General features: G+C 46.4%; 1 long non-coding RNA gene across 2 annotated transcripts in view; it reads left to right on the top strand.

The window, feature by feature from the left end:
* LOC142768591 (uncharacterized) overlaps nucleotides 1-13,390 on the top strand; it is a 76,290-nt gene that overhangs the window by 50,282 nt on the left and 12,618 nt on the right. The gene's annotated exons all lie outside the window — the stretch shown is intronic.

The raw sequence follows: 13,390 nt of genomic DNA, 5'->3' as shown, positions 1-13,390 counted from the left end.
ATTTCTGAATAATGAGGTGCTCAGGACCTTCACCAGCATCATGCGAAAAGAAAGGGCCCAGCTGCTGCTGATAGGCCCAAGAAAGGCATCATCGTCTTCATGGCTTGTTGGTGCGCCGACAGGGGCTCTTGAAAGGCAGTCTGGGCCGGAGTGCTTACGACGAGCCGTGTAAACTACCTTCACGTCAAACCCCTGAGGCTGTAGGCTCCATTGTGCGAGGCGGCCAGAAGGGTCTTTCAAACTGGCCAACCCGCACAACACATGATGGTCCATTACAACATTGAAGGGTCTGAAATACAAGTATGGGTGGAATTTAGAAGTGGCCAATACTATCGCAAGACACTCCTTCCCAGACGTGGACACGGTGTAAGAGGTATTTTTTTAGGTGAGCGAACGGCGCGGGCTAGCAGCTCGCGGGCAAGGGGAGACGTTGTTCTCCTTCAGCGGCGCGCCAAGAGAGGGCGCTAGCAACTCGCGCCCGCCCGCGCTCGCCTCATCTCGTTTTGTCAGTGCTCTCCGTTCCTGTGTGCGCGTCATTTCTACTGTTTCTGCGACGTTTTTTTGCCGGTTTGACGTGCTGTGCTCAAGAACTGAACTGTGCTCAAGAACTAAAAACTCATTCAAGAGCATTCGCGATGGGAAAGTGCCTTGTTCCGTTTTGCAAAACGTGGTATAAGTCGTGCAAGGAAACGTATTCGCTTTTCACGCCGCCGAACGAACCATCGAGGCTCGAAGAATGGAGACGTGCAATACCTCGAAAGGACCGCGTGCTTCAAAGGATGGACAGAGTCTGCGAGAAGCATTTCGCCCCGAATTTCATCATGAAGACTTGGTCTGCGGAAATAGACGGCCATGTGCTGATGTCTGGAAAAAGAAGAGCCGGCTTAGCGAAAGACGCTGTACCGTCGATTTTCGAAGGGGCACAAAGATACCTCTCCAAGAAGACCGAAAGCCCTCGCAAGCAAGTGAAGCGACAAGCCCATCGTGTAGCCCCTTCAACAAGCACTTCTCGCAGTGGAAGCAGCACTGAGCCCATGCCGACGTCGCCTGGTGAGATCTCTAGCGCTTCAGGAGTAAGCGCTGAAATGCCCTTTGACAGCAGCACTGTGACAGCAGCACGCGTGCTCTACGCAAATGCCTCACGTGACTTATCTTTTGGAGAGCTTTTTAACTCGACGCCTGGCATTAGCCTACCACAATCTTCGTGGGCTGTGCATCGCACTGACGCGGAAGGCGTGAGGGACATCGTCTTTATAGACGCTGCGATGACACACAGAACAAGCGACGGCTCTTCGCTGGTGTTCAATCGAAAGGCGTTGCATGTGAAGGGTGACATGACTGTGCAGGCCTACGTCTTCGGCAAGCGAGTAGGTACTGCTGCTTTGGGCTTAAATCCGTCAGTCTCAACTGTATAGGAACTGGATACTGTGCTCAGCGTCATGAACAGCACTAGCGTGTGTTGCGGAGGGCCGAATTTAAAGGATTTCCCTGGTGTCGCTCCTGAGTGTGCTTTTGTAGACTGCCAGGGGAACTGAAGACACAACAGGTGCCTTTTAGTTCCACCCAGTGGAACCATCTGTCAGTTCTGCAGCGGCCTTGCTGATACATTGCGAATACATGCCAGTCGTCGAGCTGCAAGAGCCAAACAGGATCGACCATTAAAGCGCATCAGGTTACAAGTAGCCCCTGCTCAAAAACAGAAGGTCCACGCTTTGAGGCGAGCAAACTATGCACTCCAAATACCACGAGCACGACTCGCAAGAAGGAATAAGCTCCTGTTAGAGCAGTTGCAAGCTTCTAGGAAGGAACTTACACAGCTGCAGGAAGAAGACGTCTCTGAAAAATCAAAGGGCCTCAACTTGCCACCAGCGCAGCTTCTTCTGTTAGAAGAGTGCATATCGGCCGCAATGTGCACCTCAAAAACAAACAGGTGGTATACGGATGACTGGCTCCTGTTGTGTCTTCTTCTGAACATCCGCAGCCCAGCTACATACGCTTTTCTGCGCACTAATGACGTGCTGCCCTGTCCATGCGTCACTACGATGAGAAAGTACATAAGCATGGTTGGCCTCAAGTGTGGCTTTGATGAAAACTTTTTCAAAGCATAAAGATGAAGATTTCCTCTAAGCCACAGTTTCAGCGTAGAGGGATGCTGATATTTGACGAAATTCAAGTAAGAAAGGAAATATCTGTCCATTCAAAAACGATGACATACACTGGCCTCGTTGATCATGGAGAAACAAAGAATCAGAGTAGTGAGCTCGCAGATCACGGCCTGGTTTTCGCTTTTGCCCCGTTGGGCGAGAACTATTTACAGCCCGTAGCAATGTTTGCGTCCAAAGGACCGACTAAGGGGACTCTTTTGGCGCAGCTTTTGATTCAGTGCATCGTGAAACTTGAGCAGGCCGGAGTGTTCGTTGACGGCGTTTTGTGCGATGGAGCATCCACCAACCGCTCCATGTGGAAGCAGCTTGGGATCAGCGGCGCACTGGGCAGCGTGGTGAATGCATTCGAGAACCCACTGGACACTTCAAGCAAGGTGTATATCCTATCTGACAACCCTCACCTTTTCAAGTGCATTAGGAATCGACTATACGACAAGAAGGTATTGATGAAAGATGGCAAGCTCATTAGATGGTCATGCCATGATGCCCTGTTCGTTGCAGACAGCAAGCACTGTGGTGAACTTCGAGTGTGCCCAAAAATAACGTATAATCACGTAAACCCATCTAAGATGCTGAAAATGAGAGTTAAGCTTCCAACACAGATTTTTAGTAACTACGCGTAGCTAACGGGAAAATGTTTTACGCACAGAAAGGCGCACCACGTCTAACTAAGGCCGAGCCGACATTCCAGCTTACCCTTTTTTTAAATGACCTCTTTGATGCAATGAACCAGCGTTTCCCTGCAGAAGGCCTAAAACTGGGATGCAAAGATTTTTCTGTCCTAGAAGCTGCATCTGTGTGGCTAGACTCTTGGGAGACCAAGGTCGTGAAAGGTGAGATGTTCAAAGACGTTTTTTTTTTTTGACGCAGTCAACTGCTGAAGGCTTACGTGTAACAATTAAGTCGGTGCGGGGGCTTTCAGTTTACCTACTGAAAGAGTGCGGTTTCAAGTATGTTCTAACAGCAAAAATGAATCAAGACTCGTTGGAATGTTTTTTGGTATCGTCACGCAAGCTGGAGGGCAGAACGAACACCCTACACTTCCCACGTTCCTTCAGCTATAACACATGCTGAGCCTGTATTCCTTGCTAAAGACACCACAGTTCGGCAACTCCACAACTACTGGAAACAAGCAAGCTTCTGTTGTCACCTAGGCGGATTTAAGAAATATTTACAGTGATCCATCCTTGCAACACCCTGCCAAATTAGATCAACTGAAAGAAAAACTTGACGGCCTGATTGAAGAAGGAAGCTGGGAGTGCGAAGACCTCTTCGACTTCGACGACTCAGACGAAACAGTAGTTGACTGCATCGTCTACTACGTCACAGGATTCGTATCCCGGAAGGTTGGCAGCTGCACATGCTGCACCAGTTGCAAAGAGGCTCTTGCGGGAAAAAAAGGCACTGTAAATGTCCCTGAAGCCGACCTAGTGAACTGCAAAACAAAGGGCTGGCTGACACACCCAAACATGCATCTCTTCGAACTTTTCAAATCACTGAAGAGCATTTTGTAAAACATGCTAGTGACCGAGATGTATACGACAAAACCATTGATGCTGTGCTGGAGAATCACAACTTTATGTTTCCATGCAGTGCTCACAAAGAAGAAATGCTGGCAAAGCTGTTGCATTATTACGTGTGCCTGCGCATGCAGCAGTACTGCAGGCAATTGAAAAAGAAGAACGAAACAAACAGCCAATATTTGCGAAAAATGTCAAAGCTTGTTTGAAACAATCGATTGTCTGAGCGTGCAGACTTGCGAAAAATGTCAAAGCATGTTTGACACCTAATGTCGGGACGAGTGCAGTACCGCTTTTATAACCTTCATTCGCGTATAAGTTTAGGTGTACTCAGTTTGTATGTTTCACTGTTATTGTTTTGAGAACGCTGCTAATAGTTAAATAAATGGTGAAGAAACAAGAAAACATGTGTTGAATAAATTACAATGGCTACTTTAGAGGATAGAAAAATGTTGGTGTTGTTTTTCGATTGTGGTTTCAGGTAGAGTTTACCGTAAAAGCTGACAGGAGTGTCATGTTAGACAACCTTATGACTGCTAAAAGATAGAGGATCGAACTTCAAAAAATCGATTATTATCTAATGTCTTGTTCCTGCCGTGCTGTCCATTCAATGTTGTTGCAATTTCTCTAAATAAAATTAAAAAACAAGTAGCAGCAGTTGTCTCTAGAATACGATGAAACTTGTGCAACCACGCCACACGCTGGGGCCAATGTGACGTCTACTCAATCGCAGTTCGTCATAGCTGTACGGGTAGGTGCAGCGGCTATTAAGGAGTGCAAGCAAAGATTCGCTTGATTCGCAGATGAACTCCCAATGTTCGCTCACTGGAACGATATATTTTTCATTCGTCGCGCCGCGGCTGCGTTCGCACCAGCGTGCACACGCAGCGTAGCCGATTGAGCGGGCCGCAATCACTTTCGCCATCTATCGGCCGGCCCCCGAAGGAGAACTTTACGTCGACGCACTGGGCGGCGGCGCTCTCTCACCTAATAAACCTCTTACACTGTGGACGTGGAATAGTTCACTTCTGCTTTTGACAGTGAGCGGCTTATATACGCGATGACGCGCTCGCAGCCCTTATGCTTATGAACGAGAATGGCACCTAAGCCGATGCTGCTGGCGTCTGTATGTATCTCAGTTTCGGCATTTTCATCAAAGTGACCCAGCACCCGCGGCGACTGTAAACGTTGTTTAAGCTCTTTGAATGCCTCACGTTGCGCAGCTTTCCAGTTGAAAGGGGCGTCCGACTTGGTGAGCTGTGTCAAAGGGTCAGCAATCTGTGAGAAGTTCTTGACGAACCGCTGGTAATAGGCACACAGTCCTGAGAATCGGCACACTTCTCTCTTATCTTGCGGCTGAGGAAACTGTGCGATAGCGGCTGTCTTTTCAGGGTCTGGTCGTGCGCCATCTTTGCTTATAAAATGGCCAAGGAACTGTAGGCAAAATGGCATTTTTCTTGCTTCAATGTCAGCCCTGATGACTTAATTGCGTCCAGTACCGTCCGGAGCCTTTTCAGGTCGTCGCAGAAGTTGGAGGCGAAGATGACCACATCGTCCAGGTATACGAGACATATTTGCCACTTGCGTCCTGCCAGCACTGTGTCCATTAGACGCTGGAAGGTTGCTGGAGCGGAACAAAGTTCAAATGTCATCACTTTAAACTCATACAATCCATCCGCCGTTATTTCGCCCCATACAAAGTCATCCGTCAAGTGGGTGAAGTGGACTATGAAGTGGTCGCTGATGGGGCTAGCTCATCCCAACGACGCCGCGCACAAGAAGCGGTACACGTCGCCCGTTTAAAGCCCTATCATGCGCGCTAAAAGACGCTCCCTGTTTGCATCTCATGTTTTTTTTTATGTGCGCGTGATTCGTGCTTGTTTGCCATTCACCTTCGCACAGGTTGTACTTTTGTTTTTGTTTTATTTTAAACAAAGCATCAGGTCGATGCTTACGTTGAGGAGGGGAGCAATGCCGCGAAGCGTATTCCGGATAGTGTTACGCACGCCGACACCGCCGGCACGCGGCCTTATCGTGGTCCAGGATGCACCGCGCTTCATCTGCGAAGATTGTGGCCTGCACGTCGACCATTCGTTGATTACGAGATAGCCCCAGATTCTACGACGACTATATCTTGGATAGTGGATGCGCCTTGCAATCCAGTGGGGCATTCTGTTCTCCGACGGCCGTCGAACACACTGTCCGCCACCCGCTAAGCCGATGTGTATATTTTCCTTTAGTGGGCGCAAGTCCACCAAGTAAACGGATTCCCTTCTATTTCTACGAGCCTCCCAGTCTCCTGTCTTCGGGCTACCCTCACTCTTACGTGACAATATCAAGATACGTTTGGTTCAACTGGACGTATGCCCTTAAAAATAAAGCAGCTTTTGGGTGCATTTTAGCGCCCTCCTGCGGTAGCAGCGCAACATTGTTTCTCAAAATAAAATATACTGGTTTGTGGCGGACTTTGTTGCTCTCTGCGTTCAACACCGTCACTGCCGTTTAGCTATCTGGTTTCTATATCAATCAAAATATCGCGAGAGTGTCAGAACGCGTACGCTTCGCCTCGTCACGTTTACGCACACCGCTTTTTTTTGTGCGTACACTGCACATTTCTGGAATTGATGCCTTACGTACTGCATTAGCGCAGTTCTCTCCCGTGGCATTGATGCGTATGCGTGGGCTCGTCATAGAGAAACATACTTACATAAAGAGCGGACACTGTCGTAGGGCCCTGCGGCCCAGCTACTGTGCTGCCTTCAGCGCCACGAGTGGCTGGTCAGACCCAATAATTTCTTTTGCATAAATAAAATAACAAATCTTTCTCTTTCCGATGCGGAGATTGGAACCTGAACCCGTAACTTCATCCTAAGAAAGCAAGTGTCTTTAGGACTAGGCTACACACTCATCCGTGCACGCAAGGAGTAACTCTACAGCACATCTAAATCACATGAATTTATACCCTATGAGCAAAATAAATACAGAGAAACAACACTTTCTAGTCAAACTTTACCGATTTTTGTGTTAAAGCATTAAACGTCCTCAGTGCGACACGTTGTAAAGCGGATGTGGAAAGTTGCACAATTCACTAAAGTTTATTCTTTTCAAAAATTTGATGCCAACTAATTTTTCATTGACCTCCTGAGGCGGCTGTTATATGCCGTGACAAAAGAGGGGAAACGACCATGGGTGCGCCATCTAGCGGTCGGTCTGAGCCTATCTTGCTAGGCCACGAAGATGCTCGAGTGGCCACTCTTTATATAGTATGTTTCTCTATGGGCTCGTTACGTAAGCCCGACTAAAGGTGTATATTATGAGAGACGCCATATTGGAGGGCTCCGAAAATTTCGACCACCTGGGGTTCCTTACCGTGCTCCCAAATCTGAGCACATGGGCCTACAGCACTTCCGCTTCCATCGGAAATACAGCCGCCGCAGCCGGGATTCGATCCAGTGACGTGCGGGTCAGCAGCCGAGTACCTTAGCCACTACACCACTGCGGCGGGGCATGTGGAATGCTCTAAATGTAACCCAAGAGATGGCCGTCTTCTCGCTAACTCGCAAGCAGCAGTCTAGGCAGCGGTCCCGCTTTCGCTCGTTCTTCTGCTCATTGGTCCCGGTTCACATGCACACAGTCGGCTGTGGCTGCTGGTGGGCTAACTGAAGTTGTATGAAGCCGCTAATAGAAAATTCACCGACATCTTTGCGGGACGCCGGTGTGACAGCTGCGGCTGAAGTACTTGAGCCATTGCGCAGTGCCACTCAGGCCGTTTTGCTGTTTCAAGCCTTCGGTTGGTTAATGCCTCCATCAACATTTTTAAATGCGGAGCATTTTTTAGCGAACTGCGGTGACTTTTAGAAAGCCTATCTACTTAGCTGCAAACGGCTTTTAGCTCCCCTGGCCACCTTGACAATGGTATGATCACCATAATTGGTATGGCATAACATGACTAAATGACAAGCTTATTTGACTAATTACGACATGAAAATCACGACATATATGTCATTATTGTCTTAATTTACCTTTCATGGTCTTGCTGCTCTTGCGGTAGTTTCGTTCGCATGGCATTTTGCAAAACTGGTATGATATGACATGACTGCATGGCGAACATAAGTTACAGACTTTAACGTGAAAATCATGATAGCCATGTCATAAAATTTATGTACACGCCACGCTCATGGGTCGCTCGCAGTAGTTTCGTATGCTTCACATATACCAAATCAGGTATAACAGAACGTGAATTGATGACGACGGTAAATGACTGGTATAACGCTCATGGGTCGCTCGCAGTAGTTTCGTATGCTTCACATATACCAAATCAGGTATAACGGAACTTGAATTGATGACGACGGTAAATGACTGGTGCAATTGTTATCATCATGAGATGCGGGTCATGTAAGAACATCCCTACACGCCACGCCATGCATATCATGATAATCATGATATGCATGGTTTGTAAAACATCTCTACAAGCTACGCTCATAGCATACTCATAGCCGTTTCGCTAGCTTCACATATCCCAAATTAGATATCGCATTACGTTTATAGAAAACGAAGGTATATGACACGTCCAAACATGATAATGATGACATGCGTGTGATGCAGAACATCACTACATGCTACGCTCATAGTGTGTTCGTGGCCGTTTCGCTAGCCCCACATATCATGTCACGTGATAATAAATTTGCTTTCACTTGACGTGAATAGACGACGACGATAAATGACAGACAGACCCAAGCATGGTAATCATGACATGGAAATTTTCCACGGCATAGTTCCCGTCCGCCTCGTAACTATATGCTGATTTTAAAGTGACATGTCAAACTTCCTCAATCGTGCTTCACATATCATGGATTCTCACGCTACCTGGGATCCGCCTTGTTGTTTTTATTTCGCCTTCCACTTATTTTTCATGTTTGTGCCCTTCATTCTTTGCCCTGTGGGACTAACTATTTGCTAAATGTTTGTGATTTGCAGAACGCCGCCGTAGCCGACAACATGCAGGCATTTGTGTGCTCTGACGCGTGCAATGCGAGTAATTTATCATTTCTGTAGAAGCGGTTTCAGAAAGGGAACTGGACGAGATATGACAACGTGGGTGGACCTCATTGAAGATTTAACTGTGAATGCACTGAATGAAAGCAGAAATTTTTTATATATGCAGAAAAATAACTCATTTACTTGGCGCACCACCGTCTTTGGTTGGCGCACTCCCTGCGAATGGAGAAAAGCTTACATGACTAAATATTGTGCGCGCAGTCGCCAACTCTTTTTTGTCAACTGGACGTGTCATCATCATTTGTATAACCTCGTTATTTGTAGATATCATCATAAGGGCGTGTCAGCTACAGCTCGCCTCAAATAAAGCAATATCTCATAGGAATAGTGTGAGCGCGGCCACTATATAATTTTAGCGTGTTCTCTCCCACGTCATTTGCTAGCCGCCACGTAGAAAAAACACGTTATATATGAATGGTAATAGCCAGTGTCTAGATATCAATACATAATGTGAATTTCGGATGAAAATATCTTCCGCATAGAGTAGTTCAGTGGACCGACTCCTCTTGGGTGAGGCAGCTATGGAGACATCGTTGTGGTGTGAATGTAAGAAAGAAATGTTGCTTCATTCAGAGGATCTGCGCGGAATTACAGTTAGTTTCTAGGAAATAGTGCATGGGTAGCAGCTACTAAACGGGTGCCATCAGTCCATTAACAGAATAATAATTGAGGCGGCGCCATTAATCCCCGAAGAGATAAACTACACACGCCGTTAACAACACGTTGCTTTTAGTTTGTAAGTTTATACAGCGTGTACTAATCACACAGCACACAAGAAAGTAAACGGGCGACAAAACAAAGGCAGTTCCTGCCAAAGGTGCCATGCTTCTCTTCCTAACTGAAGCGATTGCGTGGAGTAGGTTTCTGTTAAAGTGGGTTTGCAGAAAGTGTTTGTTTCATCTTTGCAAGTGTGTTTGCATGTAGAGTACCACGCACATCAACTGCCCATATAAATGGCTTAATCACCCCTCTTCGAAGTGTTCTTTTCCTTATTTCTTTCGTCGTTTTTGTTCGATCGCCTTTAGTTCGTGTTATCGCTGAAATGAGCGGATTTGAAGCAAATTTCACTCGTGTTTAGCGCAGTATCACTTTAACTAAAGTTGCATTAGCGACGTAGTAGGAAAACTCAGGTCAAAAAAGAAGAAAGAAACATGCTCACCTTTCATGTTTCAGTGCCATGAGAGACACCGAAATCGCTTCAGGCATGTGCGCACACGTTCATTGTTCTTCATTGCCAGCTAATTTAGCTACCTGGAGGTAAACAGGCGAGTCGCGAATCCTCATATTTGCCATGCCAGCCACACACAAGCCTGAATTTTCCGCTGCGGGCGTCTTTTGCGACCATAGCAGTAATGGCCGAATAAAGAAATGCAAGAACAATATTACGCGTCTCCTCAAGCCTTTTTCTCGTACGAGCTGCTGCAGACTAGCGTCAGAAAGTCTCTCCTAGTATGTGAACACTATTCGTGCAGCGCAGTTTGCATACTGCCACGAGAATTCTTTTTGTTGATACTACTAGAATTCCCGAAGGTCCTCTATTTGTAAATGTGCGTAATGAAGTAGCCACAGTGCATTACCTAATTGCCTTTTGCGGTGGTAATAAACATTCTTTTATCAGAATAGATGGATATATAGCGATCTAGGCTCCTGCATCTAACACTTTGCACCACAGTGCAGCTTCACTTTTTTTGAGTATGACCTATCACAGCGTATGCTAAAGACACTACTTCGTTCATGTGATCTTCAAAAACATAGTGGAAGAAGAACAGAAGTCAGGTAAGTACCAACATTTTCTGTTCATAGTAGGGGAGTTACCATCTGAAGAGGGTTGCAGATCGAATCAAGGAATGATATCTTCTTTTTTTTTTACCAGGACGAAGATTATGTGCATGATGTTAAAGTAGAAATTCAAATATCAGCCCAAAGCTTAGCCCATTTTTTTTTTTCATTTTTCCTAGCAGTTCAGCATGTTAGAGTCATGCCTGGATCTGCTGTCGTTTCATTTAAGTTCTACTTTCGTTTCTTGGAAAAATAAGCCTTTCCTACAGCGATCTGGAATATGATTGAGCTCATCAGTTGCACCTATTCTTAGTGCAATATTTTTGAGTAAATTTGACAGGGGAATCGAGCAGCACATTTCTGGAATCGATAAACATGTTTTCAGGTGTGTGGATGGCTTCCTGATATTCACGCATGGCATTGATCTTTCCCGAGAGGTCCTGAACGTGGTAAAGGTGTTTAAGGAAAGTAGCATGGACCTTGAGTTTACTACCGAGCGGCCTAAAAATAACGAGTTGCAATTCTTGGATTTAAAATTAGAGCTTGGTAGGGAACACATTTGCTGGTATTATCAACCAAGAAGTGCCAAGCCAGTAATAGATAACGCGTCTGGGCACTCCAACTTGGTAAACAGGTGGATAGTGAAATTTCTTATTATGTCCACTTTGCAGAAATTGTGTGGGCATCTAATCAATGAAAGTTTCAGGAGTCAGGTGGAAATATTCCAGAAGGCGGGCTACCCGAAGCAGTTATTTTTCTCAGTGTGCACGGTCCTAGCCAGAGAAATGACGGGCAGAAAACGAAGATCTATTTCGGAGAGAGAGAAGCGAGAGAAAATGGCTCTCATTCCATACGTGCACAAGTTGGCACACAACTTAAAGCACGTTGGAAATAGATACAGCGTAGCCATGAAGTTTTCGGCAAAAACCAAACTTGCAAGCTCATGTCCACGCATTATTAAGCCCATGGGTTCGAAAGCTTGCTCCGTAGAACACAGAAACATGTTCGTGAAGTGCGTAAAAAGAGTAGTATACATGACGTCCTTTTCATTGGGGAAAAGTCTACAATAACCAGTCAAGAAGATGCGTGAACGACCGCTTTGGAGAACATCGCGTATCTGTTAAGGCATCGGGCAAAAGTCATCTTGCAGATCACTGCAGTAGCTGCGGATGTTGTCCTGTGTTTAAAGAAACAGATATATTATTTCGACACAAGGATCAGCTAACACGTGAGATGGTGGAATCTTACCACATCCGAAAGAGGGGACATGACTGTGTTAGTCAAGCTACGATTGTGCTGCATGATAAAGAGTACGCGTATTGGGACACCTAGTACTTGTAAAATAGAACAAATGATACATAATATGTACAATTTTTGTAATCCTGAAAAGAGAGGTTTCTGTTGCACCCTGTTCTGATGCACCTGCGCGAAAGACTATGTATCCGCTTTAAATACCTTTTCTGATGAATAAACCTTCAGTTGGGAGAACAAGCGCTGTCCTTTTCAGCCTCTTCTGTCCGTCCGTTTTTTAGTGTACTTAAACAAATTTTTCAATTATGTATGTCCTTCGAACGTGCGGCAAGGGAGCACACAGACCAAGAAGTGTGGCTGCTAAATCTTGTTGTAGCCCCTAGGCGTGACAGTTCTGAATGTGTAAGATAGCAACCGAAGAAACTTGTCGGCTAGCGTTCTGTGTAGCTTGGCTATCCCAAGATAGATTCTGAAGTCTCCACCTACACTGGTGAGATACAGCTTGTTGATGTCTGTAGGGTGACCAAGTGCTACGCGTACCAGTCTTCTTGGCTTTCTCCTGTACATGAGGCACATACTTTGCTTTCGTTTCTACATCTCGCTCGTCTCAGTGCTTTTCTGGACTTTTCGCTGCAGTTGTGGGGTATATTGCCCCGTACGGTGCGGTAATAGATGTACAACCTCACGAGGTGACGTCAGACTCCGGTTCGACCGCGGCCACTACCTCGAGGAAGCGAGGAAACACTTACAGTGAGAGCAATGACACTGAGCTGTACTCCGCATCTTGCGACGAGTCTTCAGACGACGGCTTTGAACCGGTCTTGCACCGCAAGGCCAAGCGACGGATCATCAATCCATCGCCGGTGTCAAGTACAGCCACCGTGAAAACGGCGCCCCAGCGATGACCCCATTCCATCCTGTTCGTGCCAAAGAACGCTACCGAAAGTCTGCATGCTCTGAACAGGCAAGCGCTTTCGCTTTATTTCCCGAACACTGTGCCGAAGGAGATTAAAGACGTACGGCCTAATACAAGAAGAAACATCCTGACTGTCGATGTTGTGCACCCGAGTGTGCTGAGCACGCTGCAATAAGTAACACAACTGGGAAACATTGCAGTTAGGTCCAACATACTAGCCGATTGTGCGACCACATCAGGAGTCATTTACGACATTAACACGAAAATCCCAAACGCAGACCTTCCAATACTTATAAAACCAGCGAGCCAAGACAACGTCATTGTCAGCGTTGAACGGCTTGGTAACACACGCTGTTTGAGAGTAACGTTCAAAGGTGACTGTCTTCCCGCATACGTGAAGGTTGGCCACTTTCATCAACAAGTTCGACTGTTTATTCCTATACCCGTACAATGCTTCAATTGTCAGAAGATCAGCCATGTAAAGGATGTTTGCAGGAGCTAGCAGCGTGCCCCCGGTGCGCCGAACCACACGCGGAAGACAACTGTAGCGCTACCACACTGAAGTGTCCTAACTGTTAGGGTGCTCAAAAGGCTTCTTCGAAAGAATGTCCGCACATAAAGAAAAAATTTTCTTTTCTGAAGCAAATGGTACGAGACAGCTCAACCCACAAAGAAGCTGCTGACAAAATCCGGCGAAGACG

The sequence above is a fragment of the Rhipicephalus microplus genome, chromosome 8, assembly GCF_043290135.1.
Source record: "Rhipicephalus microplus isolate Deutch F79 chromosome 8, USDA_Rmic, whole genome shotgun sequence".
Taxonomy (NCBI): domain Eukaryota; kingdom Metazoa; phylum Arthropoda; class Arachnida; order Ixodida; family Ixodidae; genus Rhipicephalus; species Rhipicephalus microplus.
The sequence above is the reverse complement of the archived record's forward strand: the minus strand, read 5'-3'. Positions and strand labels throughout refer to the sequence as shown.